Source organism: Canis lupus, chromosome 1 (genome assembly GCF_048164855.1).
Source record: "Canis lupus baileyi chromosome 1, mCanLup2.hap1, whole genome shotgun sequence".
Taxonomy (NCBI): domain Eukaryota; kingdom Metazoa; phylum Chordata; class Mammalia; order Carnivora; family Canidae; genus Canis; species Canis lupus.
In genome coordinates, this window is record NC_132838.1 from 79596500 (window position 1) to 79619560 (window position 23061).

The 23061-nt window shown below is 38.4% G+C and overlaps 1 long non-coding RNA gene and 1 pseudogene across 8 annotated transcripts in view; both read right to left on the minus strand.

Annotated features, from left to right (window-relative positions):
• LOC140639040 (uncharacterized) overlaps positions 1-23061 on the minus strand; it is a 187616-nt gene that overhangs the window by 153530 nt on the left and 11025 nt on the right. For 5 of the 8 annotated variants that reach the window (XR_012035917.1, XR_012035921.1, XR_012035920.1 and 2 more), the window contains exon 4: positions 8045-8223. This is a non-coding gene — a long non-coding RNA (uncharacterized lncRNA). Of the gene's footprint in view, positions 1-1296; positions 5699-7957; positions 8224-23061 lie in introns of those variants that run through there. The other 3 variants (XR_012035923.1, XR_012035915.1, XR_012035922.1) reach the window with 2 other exon arrangements.
• LOC140620419 (eukaryotic translation initiation factor 3 subunit I pseudogene) lies at positions 12355-13379 on the minus strand (annotated as a pseudogene).

Sequence of the window (23061 nt, forward strand, 5' to 3'; positions counted from 1 at the left end):
AATAGAGGTTGAATAACCCTTGATGAGTGAAAGGAAACCACCCTATGATTTTAGTTTTCTAAAACTATTTAAATGTTTTCTTGGGTGCCTTCCTAGTTTAGACTTAGGCCAATCTTTCTTACGTGTTCCCACTTCACCCAGAGAAGACAGATTTGAGCCTGGAGAAGCAAATGGAAAAAGAGCACATACATGCCTGCTCTGTCTGTGTGTGTTAGAAATTTCAGTTGACTTAGAATTTATTGTGCTGCTTAAGCGCACTAGAACAGGTCCTTTTCAATAATCAGCCCAGCTCTGATCTAAATCACTAAAATATCAAATCACCTGTGTCACCATTTTGCCCAGTTCTGGCTGACCCTAAACTTTTCTGGATCTCCACTAGACTTAATAAAGGCAAAATTCCTGACCTTGTGGGGCTTACATTCTAGTTGGAGGGGAGAAAAATACATACGTGTAAATTATCTGCTAGGTTAGTGAGTTCCAACTCCTTTGGAAAACAGTGTAGCCTACGGAGCATTGAGGCTGTAGGCAGAGAGAAGCACAGCTTCAATTTTAACAGTGGACAGGATAAGCCTCACTAAAAGTGGGATTTGACAGGCTTGAGGGAGGTGAATGAATGAAATATCTGAGGGAAAAGCATTGTAAATAATTGGAATAATCGCTGCAAAGACCCATAAGAGGGGTACCGGATACCCTCAGGGAGCAGTTATAAACTAATGTGGGTGGCTGGCATAGGGTCAGCAGAGGGAGGAAAGAGAAGATTTGGGTTGAATACTCTGCACCATTTATTGGCTGTGCGATGACTAATGGTAGACCAACCTTCAAGAGTCTCCAGGAACTCAGTGCTTTCTCCGTGGCCTATTTACGTTGCAAGATTTTGGGAAGGCTAAGATAAGGAAGTAACTTATAACCCATGTTGTTGTCATTCTATAAATAAGGATAGATGCACAGATGATAGGTAGGTAGGTAGGTGGGTAAGTAAGTAGATATACAGATAGAGATAGGATGGAGATAGGGCATATGCATATATATGCATGCTAATGAGCTCCTTAGGCAAAAGTGCTTTCCTTGCCTTCAGCAGGCAATTCAAATAGGAGATCCCATTTTAACAGGAGCATAAAAGTGCCTACTTTTATGAAGTAAACACGTGGAAAAATATGATAACTGAGCTTAAAAATGCACAGCACTGAGCCTAGTGCAACATTTATGAGATCAGCCCTGTAAAAACAAAGAGCACCAGCACACAGAGGCTGCTGGACCCCTCCAGGCACCCTGCTGCCCGATTCATTTACTCTAAGTTGTTTATTACAGTTCCAGAGGATCAAAGCTCCTGCTCCCTGGCTGCAAAGAATTGCCTACCCTTTGTAGTCAGAACTGCCTCTCAGAAGCAGGGTTGAAATCCAGTTTGCTTCTAATAGTCCTGCACCCTCTCTCAGCCCTGTCTGGTAATGTTACCAGGGACAACTTTTAAAAATTCCTACTTCTTGACTTTTTTTTTAAGCCTTCAAGCTAAAAGTAATACCCTGAATAATATTTGTAAAATATTTAACAAATATGTGGTAGAGGTAAAGATGATTTTGAATATCATGTTTTGATGCACTTATGCAGTAGAAGCAATTTCTATATAGACATTTTATTTTTATGAAAAGAATACCTGAGCCTAACAGCAACTTGAAGGATAGTGAAATGCAGCCCTTCTCCCTCAAGGTCCCCTCTCCAGAGTCAGTTTCTTGCTACTTTGATGTCACCCCCACAATTCTAAACGTTATGCTTATCCTGCTGTATCATGACATACTCCTTTTAGACAACGTTTTTACCACTCTAACATGATGGAGGAAGATAAATTCCACTCCCACTGTTTTCTCTCCCTCTTCCTTTCCAAACATCATATTCAATTAATTTTGCTGCTTCCTCGTTGTACCTTCATGTAACTGCGCTGGGTTTATTGGTGAAGGAAGTGGTAGCAAAGGGCTAAAAGCTGTGGTTCTGATGATGCACCACTTGAATTAGAATCACAACCTACCTTATGGGGTTGCTTATGATAATGCAAATAGTAACGTATTTGCAGCCTTTAGTGTCTAACACACAGGACAGGTCAAGAAATATTAACAATTATTTATTTCTTGTGTTACTTACTTTCACCCTAATCTCGTGATTTTCCTCTATGCATGATCCTGTGTGCCATGGCTCCTCTGCCTGTCTCTCCCCTTGCATAACTAACTCACTTAACTTACTTTCTATCAATAACATGTTTGCTTTTGTTTGTGCTGTTAGTATTTACATGTTTCCATACAATTGTAGCAAAGTGTTCTGTGTTTTATCCACAGCTTGGCTCTAAGGGCTGAAAACCAACAGCCTGTATTGACCAAGTATTGCTTAGTCCTGGGGAAAATAATGTGGTAGGATTATATATTCTACTCTGTCAGTATAGCACTCCTACTGGTCTTTACCATTCCTTGTTTAAAATCATGCTCTATTTTAGTTTGCTTGATATTTCATCTACTATTTTCTCATACATTTTTAATAATTTTTCCTAAAATTTGAATTGTTTCCCTCTTTTTTCAATCTTTGCACTGCTCGCTCACTCATTAATAATTTTATTTTCTTTTTTTTGAGATTTATTATTTGACACAGAGAGAGAACATGGTAGACAGAGGGAAAAGGAGAAGCAGGCTCCCTGCTGAGCAAGGAGCCTGGTTCAGGGCTCAATCCCAGGACCCCAAGATCATGACCTGAACTGAAGGCAGATGATTCACATACTGAGCCACTCAGGCGACCTAAACTATTTTATTTTCAAACAGTGGTGTTTACTTAGCCAGGTCCCTTCCTTTCCTAGAACCCTTCACCCCTCCCCCTTCTCAGTTTGGAAGATACAAGATCAAAGCATAAGAGAAAGGGAGCCAAAGGGGCCATTCAAACTGCTTTTAGGCTAGGCCAGAAATGCTCACTAATCACTAATTATGAAAAATGCATAATTCTGGCCCCACTATCCTAAGTTTGTAGCTCTGTGGAAGAAACAACAGTCTGGATTTCTACCAGCACTCCGGGTAATTATGATGCAAATAGTCCACTTTCTATATTATACCAAATACTGGTTTAGACCTTAAGTGAGAGTTCACCAAAGGCCCCATACATTTTACAAGATTAAACATTTTATATGGCATTTTGGGCTACAACTCCAGTTAGTAATAAGCAGGACATTTTCCCTACATATATTTCTCAAGAACTAAATGGTAGCTTGTGAAAAATTTCAGTGGTTCAGACTCATGTATGCATATCTTTCTTGCCCTAAATATATTCATTTTAAAGATCTAGAAACTACCTGAGTGTGATGTGCCTGCACAGGCCCTTCCTGACCTAATCACTGCTAAGATCCCAGGGTCATGTGATGTAACCAGGCTTCCCATCAGCAGTTCACACCTCACCTGAGACAGAGCTGGAAATGTTCTTTTTAGCAGTCCTAAGACAGTGTTGTCCTCAGATATCCCTTCCAGATTAGGAAAACTGAGGCTGGCAGAATCAAACAGGTGCTAAGAATTAGAGCCATGATGTGGATCTCCTGATTTTGTCTGAGGCTACAGGTGCGAGGAGGGCAACCAAACAAAACAAGACAAAACCAGGCCTGAAAAATTCTCTCTCTGATGTAGTGTCTTTTTGTTAAATCCATGCTGAGCTTGACATCAGAGACTTAGAAGTAGATTTTCATAACGTGGAGGACGAATGAAAGTTTATGCATAAAGAGATGGCAGTGAAGGGCCTTGAGGTAAAGGCTTTAAAACAGAAGTTCAGTTTCTAGTTTTCCATTAGACTAATCAAGGCTGTCATACAGAAATTTGGAAACATTGGCTACTACCTAAGTTAGCCACATGGACAATCACTCAAAAATATTTTCTGGACAGAAATATCTTTCTGTTCCTCTTAAAAAGACTTATATTGATTTCATCAAATATATATCTCAAAGTTATGATAGGACGTTGAGAAAGTTATATGCTTGAATTTTGCATTTATCATTGTTAACAAACATATTTGTAGTGCTTACACTATGACAAGTGCTTAGCAAATATTAACTCACTTAATCCCCATAATAGCAACCTATAGGTATTATTAATAATATCCACTTTTTGGGGGAAACCAGAAAGGTTATATAGCTTGTCCAAGTCACACAGTAAGTTGGTAGCAAAACCCAGGATGTAAAACCAGACCATCTAGATTTTAATCACTTTGCTGGGTTACCTTATTATAAAATGAGTTTAGGAAAAGGACTAAGTTGACAAGCATGAACTCAAAGCAGAAGAGAGATATGAGGAAATGAATGAGCACAGAAACTGGAGAGGAGTTAATTTTCAGAAATTGCTGGTAGTAAGACCTAGAAATAATAATCTGGTTGAAATGTTAATTTCAGGTAGCACCTGAATCCATTGAGAAATGCCTTTGCTTTCTTTAAGGTTTAGAAAGACTGGTTGAATGAAGAGTAATGAAAATTGAAAGGGAAATAATGTGACTTGAATGAGGAAAAAGGAACCTTTCTCCTCCAAGTATTAGAAGACGGAGGTTGTGGGGAGAAGAAAGATCTTCCTACCAGGCATCTAGATATTTTTACCAGGATGAACATGAAGAAAAATGATGACCATTGTACTGGTTTTGATGATCCTCAAAACCAAAGCTTTAGTTTCCAAAAATAAAATACATTCACAGCATCCCTACTGAGCAACAGACATGTTGCTAAGTGCATGTCCAGTCACACATTTTTTTTCCAGTCACAGTTCCTATGAAGTATAAGTTCCCTATGGCTGCTGTAACAAATCACCACAAACTTGGTGGCTTAAAACACATTTATTTTCTTACAGGTCTGGAAGTCAGAGATCTGAAAGCATTTTCACTAGGCTGAAATCAGGAGTTGACAGGGCTGTGCTCCCTCCGGAAGCCCTAAAGGAGAATCCATTCCTTGCCTTTCCTAGCTTCTGGTGGCTGCCAGCATTCCTTGGCTTTTGGCCACATCAATCTAATCCCTGCTTCTTTGACACATTGTCTTTGTAGTAAAATCTCCTTCTCCCTTTCTTTTAGGAGAACACTTGGGATTACTTTCAGGGTCCATCAGATAATCCAAAATAATATAAAAGCTCCATCTTCAGATCCTTAGCAATCCCATCTGCAAATCCCTTTTGCCATTTCAGGTAACATTCTCAAGTTTTGGGGATCAAGGCATGGACATTTTGGAGTAGGAGTATTATTCAACCTATAATAAGGCAGTTACTTTATTTTCTAAGATGCAGGAAAAAAGTTTAGGAAGTAATTTGTCCCAAGGCCTTAAGATGTTTCAGAATGGCAATTTTTAAATTCTGGCATCCTGACTTTCAGACACATTCAACCACTGCTAACCTGTGATGTTTTGTTTTGTTTTTAAAGATTTTTTTATTTATTCATTAGAGACATAGAGAGAGAGAGGCAGAGACACAGGCAAAGGGAGAAGCAGGCTCCATGCAGGGTGCCTGATGTGGGACTCAATCCCGGTTCTCCAAGATCACACCCTGGGCTGAAGACGGCGCTAAACCGTTGAGCCAACCGGGCTGCCCCCTAACCTGTGTTCTTAACCACTGGGTATGCTTGTTTAAGAGTCACAAGTCTCAGGACCACATTGGATGAAAGTCTATGTCCTGTCTTCTTCTGCACTTTGTTCTCCTGGTGTATTAATGAACGTCGCCTGGAGTAAAAAGAGTTCAGAAAACTGCTATTTAGGCTTACTAAGAGAAAGCATTCTTTGTTCGGTTTGCATTTGGTAATGGAGGGCTTTTTTAACTGAATATGTCACCAAGCAGTGTGACCACCACTTCGTATACATAAACAAGACAATAAAAACTGTAGAGGCAAAGGTGTAAGGGACTTGTCTAAGGCCATCCTGGAGGGCAGAGAAAGAGCTAGTACCAGCTGTCAGGTGCCCAAAGCTGAATGCATCCTATCCGGTCCTGATTAAGCACCTGTTCAGAGGGATTGTGACTGATCACCCAGCACCTGAGATCTTCTACCCCAACTTCAAGACTGAGATTAGCTGAGGGAATCACAGGTGCTTGTACTAATCACTAATCTATAATTGGCTAACGCCATCATTTCTGGGAGAGAACTTGGCCCTTTTAAAATCCCTTTCTGCTTGAGAAAGAGCAGAGCAGCCTTTGCTTCTCTGGCCATGACCTACTATGCTTTGCAAAGGTGATTTGGCAAGTGCAGCTGCAAACCCATCTCCAATATCACACATCTACCCAATCACAGTACATTTTTCCGAGGATCAGTAATGATTTGCTGAGGATCAGTAATGCTCTCTGTATGCTGGCTGACAAGGGCATGATCTCTGTGCTTATTATACTCCATTTGTCAGCTCTACTCTGACATAGTTGTCCGTGGGATTCCTGAGGAATATTTGAGGTACTTAGGCACCATTTCAGGAGCTGCTCCTGCCTGTATCCTCTCATTTCTTAATCAACATTTCCTCGTTGAAACTCTAAATAATCCAACCTCTGGTGGGTTAGCAGAGGCATTCCTCCCTACTCTGCTTCATTTGAATCTCTATGCCCCAGAGGGTCTCCATACATGGAATCAGGTATCTTCCATCATCCTTATATTCAGAAGCTGGGGCTACAAGGGTAATTGGCAAGTTCATTAGCCTTTCCATTTCTTTCCCTCTTGATTGTTTAAGAGTGATTTGCTACAGACTGTGTGTTTCAACATTTTGCAAAGCTCAGTGGTGCAGAGACAATAGTGGAATTCTGCCCCAGGAGAAACAGACATTCTGTTAATTGTTCTTTTCTTATAGAACAGAAAACAGATTCATCTATCACAAAGTTACTCAACATTTCTCTAAGTGCATTGCACAGGATCGGGATTAGACTGAGGATACACTGCCTTTCCTATTGGAAGATGCTTTGCACTCCATAGCATGAAGTTCGCATGGTGAGAAATGGAGTTTAACCTCCCGACTACTGATTCCTGAGGTTCAAATCCCTTAGATTTCCCATCCTTACACTGTTGTAGAAGAAGGAATGGTTGGCCAAATTCTTGGTCAGATGTTTATAATTCCTAATTTGTCACTTGTCTTGTAACTTTATTTTTATTTATTTAATTTATTTATTTATTTATTTATTTATTTATTTATTTATTTATTTATTTATTTATTTTTATTGAAGTTCAATTTGCCAACATATAGCATAATACCCAGTGCTCATCCCATCAAGTGTCCCCCTCAGTGCCCGTCACCCAGTCACCCCCCCGCCCACCTCCCCTTCCACTACCCCTTGTGTGTTTCTCAGAGTTAGGAGTCTCTCATGTTCTGTCATCTTCACTGATATTTTCACTCATTTTCTCTCCTTTCCCCTTTATTCCCTTTCACTATTTTTTATATTCCCCAAATGAATGAGAACATACACTGTTTGTCCTTCTCCGATTGACTTACTTCACTCAGCATAATACCCTCCGGTTCCATCCACGTCTAAGCAAATGGTGGGTATTTGTTGTTTCTAATGGCTGAGTAATATTCCATTGTATACATAAACCACATCTTCTTTATCCATTCATCTTTCGATGGACATGAGGCTCCTTCCACAGTTTGGCTATTGTGGACATTGCTGCTAGAAACACTGGGGTGTAGGTGTCCCGGTGTTTCACTGCCTCTGTATGTAAATCCGTTTAGATTACTTTTTGCCATGTAGAATTTTTTAAGTTACACGAAGTCCAATCCCCTGTCTGGTTCTTTCTGATATCTCACTTTCATGTTCTGCTTAGGCAAAGACTTCATCATAATAAGAACAGTATTTCTCATCCTACCTTATGTTCCTCTATATTATTCTTTTCTTACAATAAAATATTACCAAATGCATACTATACAGGCAGTTTTTGCTCTGCATTGCACACCTCTGCACAAATTTCAGTTACCACTATTTCGTTAAATAATATTGGTCCCAGAGCAACACAATTCACATTTCAGTTACCACCATATATTAAGGGTGAGAAAGAACATGAAGTACAAACTTCATAGCTAATTCCTCAGATCTCAAATTACCATACAGATAACAGATGTGTGTCGTGATCAGCAGTCACTTCCTTCACGGTCGGGCAGTGCTTGGTCCCCGTGCACGTTATTCAGTTCACACACAGATACCCAGACAGCAAACATGTCATTCTGCTGCTTCTTTGTCCTCCTCTTGAACATCCACATCACAGATCACAAAACTGGACAATCTTGAGTGGGAGGGAGAGACAATAAAGGGACACGTGTCACAAGGGAACAGAAAGCGATTCTTTGGAAGTGCAATTCTCACAGAATATGAAGGAACCGCTACAGAAATAGCTGCCTCTGGGGATGTTGAATCTGCAGGCACAGTGAGAGTAAATATGCAACCAAAGCTACTTAGTAAAGGCACAATCAGTACCTGTGGAAAGGGATGAAGGGAAGGGATGGAAGGGACAAAAGGATGAAGATGTCCGAGAGTAAACGATGTCAGCCAAAAGCTTCACATTAAAGGAACTTTCAGATATATCTATATATCTCCAGACATTAAAAGCACAAAGGATAAAATGTCAGAAGTGGATACCAGACTCAGAACGGAGTATGACACTTTGCCAAGGCATGGAAGAGATTCTTGCTCTTTATTGTCAGCTACACGGCAGGAGGAGGGCAAGCACTGTGCAAAATAGCCTTGATAGAAGTCTTTTCTTTTCTCCTTTAAAATTAGACTTTATTTTTTGGAGTGGTTTTAGGTTCATAGCAAAACTGAGCAGAAAGTAGGGAGTTCCATATCTCTTCTGCCCCCATGTAAGCACAGTATCAACTTCCCACACCAGAGTGGCATATTTGTTATAATTGATGAGCCTACATCAAAACATTATTATGGCTCAAGTCGACAGTCATTGGTTCATTCTTGGTGTCCTATATTCTATGAGTTTGGACAGATGTATAATGACATATATCTACCTCTGTAGTCTAGTTTCCCTGTCCCCCAAATCCTCTCTGCTCTGCCTTTTCATCCCTTTCTTGACCCTAATCCCTGGAAAACTATTGACCTTTTTACCGTCTCCATACTTTTATCTATTCTAATATGTCATAGAGTAGAAATCATATAATGCGTAGTCTTTCAGATTGGCTTCTTTGGTTCAGTAATATGCATTTAAGTTTCTTCCATGTATTTTCATGGCTTGAGAGCCCATTGTATTTTAGCACTGAATAGTATTCCAGTGTCTGGATGTACCACAGATATTCATCCATTTATGCATTGAAGTATACCTTGGTTGATAACAAGTGTTGGCAATTAAAGCTACTGTGTACATCTGTATGCAGCTTTTTATGTGGACTTTTCAACTTCTTTGGGTAAATACCAAGGAGAGCAATTGCTAGGTTGTATGGAGAGCAATTGCTAGGTTGTATGGCAAGAAAATGTTTAGTTTTTCTTGTTTGCTTTTTAGTTTTTTTTTTATTTGAGTGTAGTTGACACACAAGATTACATTAGTATCAGGTGTATAACATAGTGTGATTCAACATCTCTATAGATTATGCTGTGCTCACCACAAGTGTGGCTGCCATCTGTCACCATACAACATCATTACAATATCATTGACTGCATTTTCTATGTTCTACCTTTAATTCCTGTGACTTCATTCATTCCATAACTAGAAGCCTATATCTCCCACTCCTCTTCACACATTCTGTCCATCTGCACATCCCCCTTCCCTCTGGCAACCATCAGTTTGTTTTCTGTATTTATAGGATTCTGCTTTTTGTTTGTCCATTTACTCATTTGTTTTAACAGTATGTTTACTTATATAAAATCATCAAACTATCTTCCAAAGTAGCTGCACCATTTCACACACCAACTAACAATGAACAAGACTTTGTGTTGCTCTACATTGTTGTCAGCAGTCAGCATTTGATGTTGTCAGTGTTCTGGAGGCTGGCCCTTCTAATAGGTGTGGACAACCTTCCTCTGATCACTTATTAGTTTCAGAAGTTTTTGGATATTTTTCTGATTTTTTTTCACATATTAGACAGTCATGTCATCTGCAAAAACGAAGACAGCTTTAGTTTCTCCTTTTCCATCTGTACTCATTTTATTTCCTTTTCTTGGCTCATTGCATTAGCTAGAATTTCTGGTAAATGTTGAAAGGGAGTATTGAGTGGAAACCCCCTATCTTGTTCCTAACCATAGCAGGAAAGATTTTAGTTTCTCACCGTTAAGTGTGATGTTAGCATAATGCTGGCTTCATAGAATGAGGTAGGAAGTATTCCCCCTGCTTTAATCTTCTAAAAGATATTGTGTAGAATTGGTATAATTTCTTCCTTAAATGGTAGAGTTAATCACTAAACACATCTGGGCCTTGTGTTTTCTGTTTTGAGAGTTATTAATTATTGATTCAATTTTAAAAGTAAATATAGGCTTATTCAGATTATCTATTTTTCTTTGTGTGAGTTTTCAAAGATTGTCTTTCCAGGAATTGGCCTGTTTCATCCAGATTCTTCTCAACTGGGTAGGCATAGAGTTGCTCTTAGTATTCCTTTGCTATCCTAATGTCTGTGGGATATGCATTGATGATATCCTGTCCTGCATTTCTGATATCAATAGTTTGTCCTCTCTCTCTCTCTCTCTCATTAATCTGACTAGAAACTTTTAAATTTTATGTTTTCAAAGAATCAAATTTTGGTTTTGTTGACTTTGTTGATTTTCTGTTTTTTTTTTTAAAGATTTATTTATTTTTAAAAAAAGATTTATTTATTTATTCATGAGAGACAGAGAGAAAGAGACAGAGACATAGGGAGAAGGAGAAGCAGGCTCCCCATAGGGAGCCTGATGTGGGACTGGATCCTGGACCCTGGGATCATGCCCTGAGCCAAAGGCAGACGCTCAACTGCTAAGCCACCCAGGTGTCCCAATTTTCTGTTTTTAATTTCTCTGATTTTTACTGTTTCTTTTTTTCTGCTTACTTTGGATTATATTAGATCTTCTTTTCCTAGTTTCTTAAGGTAGAAGCTTAGGTGATTGATTTTAGATATTTCTTCTTTTCTAATTACACATCCAATGCTATAAATTTCCCCCTATGCTCTGTTTTTGCTGCATCCCACAAGTTTTGATCTGTTCTCATTTTCATTTTGTTCAAAATATTTTAAAAGTTCTCTTGAGATTTTTTTGACCAATGCATTATTTAGAAGTGTGTTGTTTAAACTCCCAAGTATTTGGGGGATTTTCTAGCTATTTATTTGTTCTTGATTCCTCATTTAGTTTCACTGTGGTCTGAGAACAAACATTATGATTTCTGTTGTTTTAAATTTGTCATGTGTTTTAGGGCCCAGAACATGGTCTGTCTTGGTGTATATTCCACATGAGCTTGAGACATATATTCTACTGTTAAATGAAGTGGTCTATAGATGTTTGTTAAATACATTTGGTTGATGGTGCTGTGGAATTCAGCTATATTTTGATTTTCTGCCTGTTGGATCTATCCATTATGGTGAAGGGATGTAGAAGTCTCCAGCTATAATCATGGATTCATCTCTTTCTCCTTACATTTTTATCAGTTTTTGTCTCACAAAGTTGGATGTTTTGTTGTTAGGTATATACACATTAAAAATTATGTCTTCTTAAAGAATAGACCCCTTTATTATTACATAATACCTCTCTTTGTACCTGATACTTTTCTTTGTCTTGAAGTCTTCTCTGTCTGAAATTAATATAGCTCCTTACACTGATTCATATGAGCATGGTATATTTTTCTCCACCCATTTACTTTTAATCTATATGTATTTTTATATTCAAAGAAGATTTCTTATGGTTAGATCTTGTTTTTTTCACCCTCTCTGATAATCTCCGTCTTTTATTTTATTTATTTTTTTCTAAGATTTTATCTTTTTATTCATGAGACACACACACACACACACACAGAGAGGCATAGACACAGGCAGAGGGAGAAGCAGCCTCCATGCAGGCAGCCTAATGTGGGACTCGATCCCAGGACTCTAGGATCATGCCCTGGGCTGAAGGCAGGCACTAAACCGCTGAGCCGCCCAGGGATCCCCAATCTCCTTTTTAAAATAATATATTTAGACTGTTGCAATTTAAAGTGGTTATTTATATAATTGGATTAATTTCTAATTAATATCTAACATATTTGTTACTGTTTTGTATTTGTCGCTCTTATTCTTTTTCCTATTTTTGTTTGTCACTCTTTTCCTGCCATTTGTGGTGTCAATTAAGCATTTTACATGATTCAATTTTCTTTCTTTCTTTCTTTCTTTATTTCCAAACTAATTTATTTCTTAGAGTCCAAAACTTTGTGAGCCCTGGCCCAGAAAATTCCCCTGGTCCTGATGGAGATCCAAGCTTCTTAAGCCTCAAACTCAAATTCAAAGTACTGTGGGTGAACTAGTGGATGTGGACATAACCACCTTCACCACGCTGCTATAGCTCTTGCCATTGGGATGGAAGGCAACGCTGTTGATGGGTCCGAGGTGACCCTTGACTCTTCCAAACTCTTCTTCAAAGGTCAAGTGGAAGAATCTGGCTTCAAACTTGCCAATCCTGGTAGAGGTGGTGGTTACATCCATGGCTTCCTGACCACCACCCAGCACCACATGGTCATAGTTGGAAGAGAGGGCAGCTGAGTTGACTAGATGTTCTGTCCAGAAAGTCTTCTGGTCTTCAAGAGTTTTGGAGTCAAAGAGCTTAGCTGTGTTGTCCTTGGAAGCAGTGACAAACATGGTCATGTCCCTGGATAACTGGATATCATTGATCTGCTGGGAGTGCTCCTTAACATTCACCAGTACTTCTCCAGACTTGACGCTATACTGGTTGAGCTCTCTGTCTTCATGACCCGCGATGATGCACTCCCCCAGGGGTCCCCAAACAGCACTAGTGATCTTGGAGTTGTTGCAAGGGATCTTAATGTAGGGCTCATTGTTATCAATTTGGCTTGGATCCCGCAGGTCAAAGAAGCTCACAAAGCACTGGTGGCCCATCTGTTTGTCCGTGGAGAACATGATGATGTTGCCCCCAAAATCAAAGCCACACGTCCTGACAGCTGAATTGGTCTTGAGTAGAGCCAGCTGCTTCCCTGTTTCACAGTCCCAGAGACGACAGCTATTATCAGCTGAGCCGGTTAAGGACATGTTTGGTGTCCCAGTCAGCATCTACACACCACACAGCTCCACTATGGCCCATGTAAGTGCCCAGCCTCTCACCATTCACGGAGTACCACACATTGACAATAGGGTCCTTGGCCACCGTGAAGAGGAGGTCTCCCTCGCGGTTGTACTTAATCTGCATAATGGATCGTTCATGGCCCTGCAGCAGGATGGGCTTCATCCTGGCGTTGACTCGAGGGAAGCCTCAACTTTCCATCCTTTAAAAAATCCAGGGACACCTGGGTGGCTCAGTGATAGAGCATTTGCCTTCAGCTCAAGGCATGATCCCAGGGTCCTGGGGTAGAGAACCACATCAGGCTCCCCGGAGGGAGCCTCCTTCTTTCTCCCTCTGCTTATTTCTCTGCCTCTCTCTCAATGTCTCTCATGAATAAATAAATAAAATCTTTATTTAAATCCAGATTTGAAGTACTGGATGAAATTAACTGCAGAAAGTAAGCCCTTAGTGACATGATGTTGTGGTGTGGGAGTGGAAGCATTCTAGAGTCCTACCACTAGATTTCAGTCTTGCAGTGAGCTTGTGCCCCTGAGCTATACACTTCACAAATGCCTCTCAGGTTTTGCTCCCACCTGTTGATAGGGACAGAATGGCTGGACAGGGCTGGAGTTGGGCATTTTCCTTCCTCCAGGTCAGTTAGTATCTGACAATACCCCAAGAGGTTACGCATCAGGCAAAAACAGCTTCTTAAGAACAGGCCATAAGTGTGACTACATGCTTTTGTGTATTTCCAACTTGTGCCTTTTCTCTTCTCCCTGCAGGAACCCTAAGGAGATTTTTCTCTGATCTTCAAAATGACAATCTGGTAGAGGTCCAAGAAGGGAAACTCGAAAGTACGGGGGCTACCCTGGAATTTTTAACTCACAGACTTTTTTTTTTTTTTTTTTTTTTTTTTTACAATAAGCCTCTAGCAATTTGCCAAATATAATTCAAGTTTTATACCTCTGTCCTGGTTTCCATGTAGATTTCTGCTCTTGGGTTTCCGCTCCAGTATGTTGTCATTCTCTGTATCTGCCTGTTTGCCTCTCCAATTTTGTGGACAATGATTTGCCCTGTGATCCCACTCTTCTAATGAATCTAAGAGGAATTGTTGATTTTTCAGTTTGTTCAGCTTTTTACTTGTTAGGACAGAGTTGTGACTTCTAAGCTCTTCACATGCTGGACTGAAAACTGGAAGCATCATGAGATTTTTCCAGTGAAATAAACTGTTAATTCTAAGTATTTCTAATGTTCTAATTACAGTATGTTCACTGAATATAAGGTTTACCATCTTTTAAATTTGTCTATACCTTTATAACCGACAGGAAGAGATTTTCAGATTTGTCAGAAAATTTTTAAGGTCATGGAACAGTCATATTTTTCTTATTGATCATTAAGATCACTTTAAACAGATCAGCTTGCATGATCATCTTAGCAGTTCCACAAGTAAGAACAGCCTGTATTTTATTTCTTCTATATTTTATTTCTCATAGATGCCTGGGTTCCTCTTCTGGCTCAATGATATATATATTGACGTACTGTTACAGCTTATTAGATTTTTAAAACTTTGGAGTGTATTTTGATTTTGGATATGGACATTTCTCTCTCCCTTCCAACTATTATTTTAGTTTTACAAATCTGCTTTATGGTTTGATTATACTTGAAATCATAAATCATACTTGATTACAATGACTTTTTTTCAATATGTCACTGGAATTCATTTGCTGCCATTAATTAGAACCTAAAAGCTGAAAAGAAAGGTACTCTAGTAAACTCTAGTAAACTTTTACTTATTTGGTATATTTTCCATGTCTGATTTTTGTATTAGGATTGTTAGCTTTCTTTTATTTCTTTTTTTTTATGAATTGGAAAGCAACCAAAGTCTTTCTAAGGTGTACATCTTTGATTATGCTTTCTAATTTCATAAAGCTGTTTGTATTTTCTACTCAAAATATAAGTCAATATTGGCTTCATATAATTTATTCAATAGTCATCCACTTTGTCTAGATTTTCTTTTTTTAAAAATATTTTATTTATTTATTCATGAGAGACACAGAAAGAGAGGTAGATACATAGGCAGAGGGAAAAGCAGGTTCCCTGTGGGGGGCCTGATGCAGGACTTGATCCCAGGACCCTGGGATCATGACCTGAGCCGAAGGCAGATGCTCAACCACTGAGCCACCCAGGTGCTCCTATCTAGATTTTCAAATGTGTTGGTATAAAGTTAGCATGGTACTCTTTTGTAATTAAAAAAAGAAAATCTCTGCTTTATGGCTAATCACATCTCTATCATATTTGCCAAATATTGCTTATTTTAATGGTCTTTTAAAGAAACAAGTGTTTGGTTTTATTTGTCAAGGTTACAGCTTTTCTTCTCCATTTTGGCTTTTCTGTTTATTAATTTTGTCCTTTTACTCTTTTGGATTTACCTTGTTCTTTTTCTATGTCCACTGTCCAATTCCTTTGAGAGCCATTTTCAACAACTCAACCAGGTCTTCCAGCTGTGTCATAGCCACTTCATCATATGCCATTAAAACTTAATCTCGTACACTGGGTGAAGACTCAGCAGCCTTATTTTGCTTTCAAAATTGTTCTATGGCCTTAGACTCTTCTCCTGAATTAGCACTATCATGAGGGAAAATTCTAGTGGGCCTTCATACTGCTTATAAACCTTGCCTTTCCTCCAGTTTCATAATGAAAGAAAAAATATTTCTACTCTTTTTGTTGTTGTTGTTGCTGTTGATCAAAAACTTAGCAAGGCTCCTTTGCAGTCTATTCAAATCCAGAAAAATAAGCAAGTCTTCATACACAGGCTTACTGAAATGTCATAATTTAAACTATATATAACCTTGAACAATGGTCCTTTCAAAATCCCCATAATCTCCCTTTCTAGGTATTCAAAGTTTTCTATTCCTACAATATATTTTAATGGTCAGTTTGTGTCCTACAGTCTTCCTCCTGCTTCTGGGTATACAGCTAGCTGACCCCTGAAAAACCACAGGTTTGAACTGTTCAGGTCCACTTATATGTGAATATTTTACAGTACCATACTATAAGTGTAGTTTCTCTTTCTTATGATTTTCCTAATGGAATTTTCTTTTCTCTAGCTTACTTTGTTTTAAGAATACAGTATATAATCCATATAACCTACAAGCTATATATTAATTGACTGTTTAGGTTATCAGTAAGGTTATTAACAGTTAAATTTGGGGGGAGTTGAAGTTATACATGGATTTTTGACTGCACAGAGCATTGGGGTCCCCTAACCCCTGCACTGTTCAAGGTCTACTGCATATTCAAAGGAAACATAATTATTACTTGAAGAGCTATCTATACTCCTATGTTCATTGCATCATTATTCACAACAGCTGAGGTATGGAAACAACCAAGGTGTCCATCCACAGATGAAAGGATAAAGAAATACAATATACAATGTAATATTTTTCAACCTGAGAAAAAAAGGAAATCCTATCATTTGCAACAACATGTATCAAACTGGAGGGCATTATGCTAAGTGAAAGATGCCAGTTAAAGAAAGACAAATACTACATGGTAGTGCTTATATATGGACTTTAAACAATTAAAAATTAAATAAACTTCCTCCCCAGGACATTTTTCTGTAATAATATCGAGCACCCTATGCCATTTGGGTATAGGGTGTCACATTTTCTTACTGTTTGTGCTAGATTGCAACCCCATGGGGTCTATCATATTTACTAGAGTATCTAGATTATAGTTTAACCATTGTTTTGTGTCATTTTGCTTTCTTTGTAATTTATTCCTCTACTTCTGGCATTAGAACCTAGTTTCTTCCTTAGGAGAAGTCCCTATGATTCAGGTAGGTTGCATGTCCCTGCCCTACCCCCCTAATTTGGGCCTGGTAAATCACAGTATTTTTTATATACTCTATATGTCTTAAGTACTTATTTTCTCTATTTTATCCTCCAAATTTTAGTCTGGTTATTTTTTTTCTTGACTTTAATAGTCCTTTCTTATGTTTGACTAATGTAATATTAAACCAATCAACTGAGTGCTTCATTTCAACTATTGCTTTTTTAATTCTAGAATTTTCCTTTGGTTGCTTTACATAGATAATTTTGCTTAAATTGTATATGTTGCCCATGGGTTTTCTTGAATACATTAATCATAGTTTTTAAATAATAGTTTCATTGAGATATAATTTACTTTCCGTACCATTCAAAATGTACAATTTAATGTGCTATGCATCTATTGCCACAATCTGACAACATTTTAAATCACCTCCTCCTCCAAAAGAGAATGAAACCTATTAACAGTCACTCACTCCCCATTTCTCCCAATTCTAGACAATCACTGATACACTCTCTATATCTGCAGATTTTCTTATTCCATACATTATACGTTTATACATTTAATATGTAGGCTTTTGTGACTAGCTTCTTTTATAGCATATTTTCAAGGTTCATTTATGCTGTAGCATATATCACTACTTCATTTCTTTTTATGGCTGAATAATATTCCATCAGTATGGATATATCATGTTTTACTATTCCATTCATCAGGTAATGGACATTTGGGTTATTTCCACTTTTTGATAATTAGAAATACTGCTTCTATGGCTATATTTGTGTGCAAGTTTTGCATGCAAGTCTAGCAAAAATGTTAAATTATAGTCTATTTTTTAACTGTTTTTTTTTTTTGTTTATGGAAAGATTAAGCAGAAAGTACAGAGTCCTCATATATCCCCTCACCACTCTATCTAGTTTCCCCCGTTATTAACATATAACATTAGGGCAATACATTTGTTACAGTTAATGAGCCAATATCAATACATTATTATTAACTGAAGTCCATAGTTTAGAGTTCATTCATTGTTTTGTACATTATACAGGTTTTCACAAATATGTAATGACATGTATCTACCATAATATCCTACACGGTAGTTTTACTGTCCTAAAGTCCCCACCCCCCCGATTCTGCATTTATTAATTCCCCCCCCCCCCCGACTTCTGGTAACCACTAATCTTTTTACTATCTCTAGTTTTACCTTTCCCTGAACTTCATGTAATTGGAATCATATAAGACAGCCTTTGCAGATGGCTTTTTTTCACTTTTTTCTTTGATATCTTTTCATGGCTTAATAATTTTTCTTTGTATTGTTGAATCCTATTTCTTTGTGTGCTATACCATAGTTTGTTTATCCATTCACCTATTGACAAACATCTTGGTTGATTCCAAGCTTTAGCAATTAAGAAAAGAGCTGCTATAAACACCCACATGTAGATTTTTATATGGACATTACTTTCCAACTTCTTTGGGTAAATTCCAAGGAGTATGATTACTAGATCATATGGTGAGAGTATGTTTAGTTTGATTAAAAAAAAAAACTGCCAAACATCTTTCAAAGTAGCTGTAATATTTTGCATTCCCTGTAGCCATAAATGTGTATTCCTGATATTCTACACCTTCACCAGCTTTGGTATTTTACTTTTTGGATCTTAGCCATTTGATTAGGTGTGTAGTGGTATCTCATTACTGTTTTAATTTAAACTTTGCTGATGACATATGTGTAGCATCTTTTCATATGCTTATGAGCCATTTCCTTTATTAAATCATATATATCCAGATTTGCAGAAGGGAAGCTAAGATGGTGGCATAGTAGGAGGACCCTATGCTCATGTCATCCCTAGAGGACAACTAGATAACTATCAAATCATTCTGAATTTCCACAAAATCAACCTGAGTACTGACAGAACAACCAGCACAACTAGAGGGAGAAGAGAGGCCACATGGAAGGAGATAGGAAGTGTGGAGATGTGGTTTGGGGGAAAAATGGATTGTGAGTACTGCAGAGACAGGATGGAGCTCTACTCATAGAAAAAGGTAAGACAGAGAAGAACACAGGGAAAGCACATGGAGATCACTTCCTTGAAACTATTGGCTAGGTAGGTAGTAAGAGGGGCTGATTTTCATGAGTTTTCACAACTAGCAGCTCTCAAAGACTTTAGTTTTATTCTATTTTATTTTTTAAAGATTTTATGTACTTACGAGAGACACAGGGAGAGAGAGACAGAGAGAGACAGAGACAGAGAGACAGAGACACAGGCAGAGGGAGAAGCAGGCTCCATGCATGGAGCCTGATGTGGGACTCGATCCCAGGATCCAGGATCACACCTTGAGCCAAAGGTGGAGCTAAACCACTGAGCCACCCAAGGCTGCCCCCAAAGACTGTAGTTTTAAAGGTCAGTGTGCTTAGCTGGGATAGAGCCCCCAGGGCAGTGCCCTACTCCTGGAGAGAAGGCAGACAAACAACACTGGGGCAGATGATGTGATCTGAGGCATGCCTAAGGTTCACAAGAGAGACACCATTCACTATTCTTGGACTGTGTCTGTGAGGGGTAGCATTTGCAGAGGTGCTTTTCCAGGGACAAAGGAACCTCTAGGCACATTCTCCCACCTCTTCCCAACACCTGGCCCTCAGCATAAACCAGCTTCAGTAAACAGCACAGCACTAACACTGGGTGCCTAACCTGTTTACACCAAGTCCTGCCCTCCTGCATCTTGCTGATACTGCTTTTCTTGGGCAAGTGTGCTTAAGGACCAGCACAGTGGGACCCTTCCCCCCAAAACCAACAGAAGCCCCCACACATACCACAAGTCCAGACCAGCAAGTTCTATAAGGCTTCAGTTCTAGTGGAAGTAACATCAAGTCTCATTTAACAAGCAGATCAGAGCACATCTCGTTAAAACTTGCCACACTCTGGCCAAGACCAAACACTGTCCACTACAGGCAAGGAGAACCTCTAAAGATGACTGGCCTGAAGCCTACAGCAGCCAAAACAGCAGTAGAGTGAATGCAGCACACACCAGAGATACTTCCTGAAGCACCAATCCCTGGACACTGTATGACTTCTTCATAAAGGCATTACTCTCAGGAACAGGAAACACGAGAGGCTTTTCTAATGCACAGAAGAAGATAGAGACTTAGACAAAATGCCAAGACAAAGGAATTAATCCCAAGAGAAAGAAACAAGTTAAGGTCACTGACAGAGAGCTAATAAAAGTAGATATAAGTAATATGCTTGATGGAGAATTTAAAGCAACAACCATAAGGATACTCACTGGGCTTGAGAAAAGAAAGGAAGACTTTAGGGAGGCCCTTACCATAGAGATAAAAGAGCTAAAAAACAATCAGAAATGAAAAATGCAATAACTGATATTTGAAATTGACTGGATTTGTAATGCCCACAAGGATGGAAGAAGCAGAGGAACAAATAAGAGATATAGAAGATAAAATAATGGAAAATACTGAAGCTGAACAACAGAGAGAAGATTATGGACCATGAAAATAGACTTAAAGAACTCAGTGACTCCATCAGACATAATAACATTCATATCACAGGAGTCTCAGATGAAGAGAGGAAAAAGGGGGCAGAAAATTTGAGGAGATTATAGATGAAAACTTCTCTAACCTGGGGAAAGAAACAGGCACCAACAGGCATCCAGACCCAGGAGACACAGAGAACTCCCATCAAAATCAACAAAAGGAGGCCAATGCCAAGATGTATTATAATTGAATTTGCAAAATATAGCAATAAAGTAAAATTCTTAAAGCAGCAAGACAAAAGAAGTCCCTGACTTATGGGAAAGACCTATATGGCTAGGTGTAGATCTCTCAACAGAAACTTGGCAAGCCAGAAAGGAGTGGCATGATATATATATTCAACAGGTTGAATGGGAAAAATATGCAGCCAAGAATATTGTATCCAGCAAGGCTATGATTCAGAATTCAGAACAAACAGAAACTAAAGGAATTTGTGACCACTGAACTAGCCTAGCAAGACATAGTAAAGGGTACTCTTTGAGTGGAGGGGAAAAAACAAAAGTGATAAAGACGGAAAAAGAACAGAGAAAATCCGCAGAAACAATGACCAAACAAGTAATAAAATGGCACTGAATACGTATCTATCGATAACTCTGAATGTAAATGGACAGAATGCTCCAATCAAAAGACATAGGGTGTCAGAAGAGATGAAAACCAAGACCCATCTCTATGCTGTCTACAATGGACTCATGTTAGACCCAAAGACACTTGAAGACTGAAAGTGAGAGGATGGAGAAACATTTATCATGCAAATGGACATCAAAAGAAAGCCAGAGTAGCAATACTTAGACAAACTAGATTTTAAACCTAAGACTGTAACAAGAAATGAAGAAAGGCACTATCTCATAATAAAGGGGACTATCTAACAAGAATATCCAACAATTGTAAATATTTATGCCCCCAACATGGAAGTATCCGAATATATAAAACGATGACAACATAAAGGAATTCATTGATAATAGTACAATAACAGTAGGGGACTTTTACACCCCACTTATATCAATGGCCAGATCATCTGAGCAGAAAATCAACAAGGAAACAATGACTTTGAATGACAGACTGGACTAGATGGGCTTAACAGATATATTCAGAACATTCCATCCTAAAGCAGCAGAATACATGTTCTTTTCAGGTGCACATGAGTCATTCTCCAGAATAGACCACATACTAGGTCACAAAGACTGAGATTGCACCATGCTTATTTTCTGACCACAATGCTATGAAACTCAAAGTCAACCATATGAAAAAATCTGGAAGTACCACAAATACATAGAGGTTAAACAACATGTTACTAAACAAGGAATGGGTCAACTTGAAAATCAAAGAAGAAATTTAAAAATACATGGAAACAATGAAAATGAAAACATGATAGTCTGAATCTTTGGGATATAGCAAAAGCAGTAAAAAGAGGAAAGTATATAGCAATACAGGCCTACCTCAAGAAGCAAGAAAAAAAAAAAAGAAGCAAGAAAAATCTCAAATAAACAATCCAAAGTCAAAGGCACAAGCTGAACAACAGAGAGAAGATTATATTTTATAGCAGCATTATCAATAGCCAAATTATGAAAAGAGCCCAAATGTCCACCAACTGATGAATGGGTGAAGAAGATGTGGTATATATATATATAAAATGGAATATTACTCAGCCATCCAAAAGAATGAAATCTTGCCATTTGCGACAATGTAGACGGAGCTAGAGTGTTATGCCAAGTGAGATATGTCAGTCAGAGAGAGAAATACCATGTTTTCACTCATATGTAGAATTTAAGAAGAAAAACAAATAAACTTAGGGTGGGAAAAAGGGAAATCAAGAAAGACTCTTTAACTACAGTGAACAAACTGAGGGTTACTGGAGGGGAGGTAGGTGGGGGATGAGTTGAATAGAGGATGGGGATTGAGGAGTGCACTTGCTGTGATGAGCACCGGATATTGTATGTAAGTCACAAATCATTAAATTCTACACCTGAAACTAATATGACACTGTATGTTAACTAACTGGCATTTAAATAAAAACTTTAAAAAAATCATATATATCCAGAATGTCCAAGATCTCACCATGCTGTGTGAGGTTTCTATTTTTCCTTAGTTTTTGATCATTTTGTTTTTTTCCTGGAATGTCAAGGAATATATGTGTGTGTATATATATATTATATACCATATAAATATACAATAATATTTTATATTATTGAATACTGGGCTTAATTTTAGAAAACTATAGAGATACTTACATTCCAGTTGTTCTGTTTTCCTTGAGTAGATTAACTTTTACTTTATTTTATTTTATTTTATTTTATTTTTTGCTTATGGCAGAGCTTTTACAGAGACTGATAACCTTAGTCCATTCTTAGTTTGAGCTCATTCAAAGCTGGCTTCTATCTTTGTGAAGGCTGATCTATTTAGGAGATCTATTTAGGCTGTGGCCCCTGGGATTACCACTTAAAAGTCTGATTCCCCCCTGTTCCCCAGTACCCTTTTCCTTGTTGGGATTTGAACCTCATTGTTATCCCTGCTTGTCAGTGTCTTAGCCATTGCTTTTTGCTTCAGCTCTTGCCA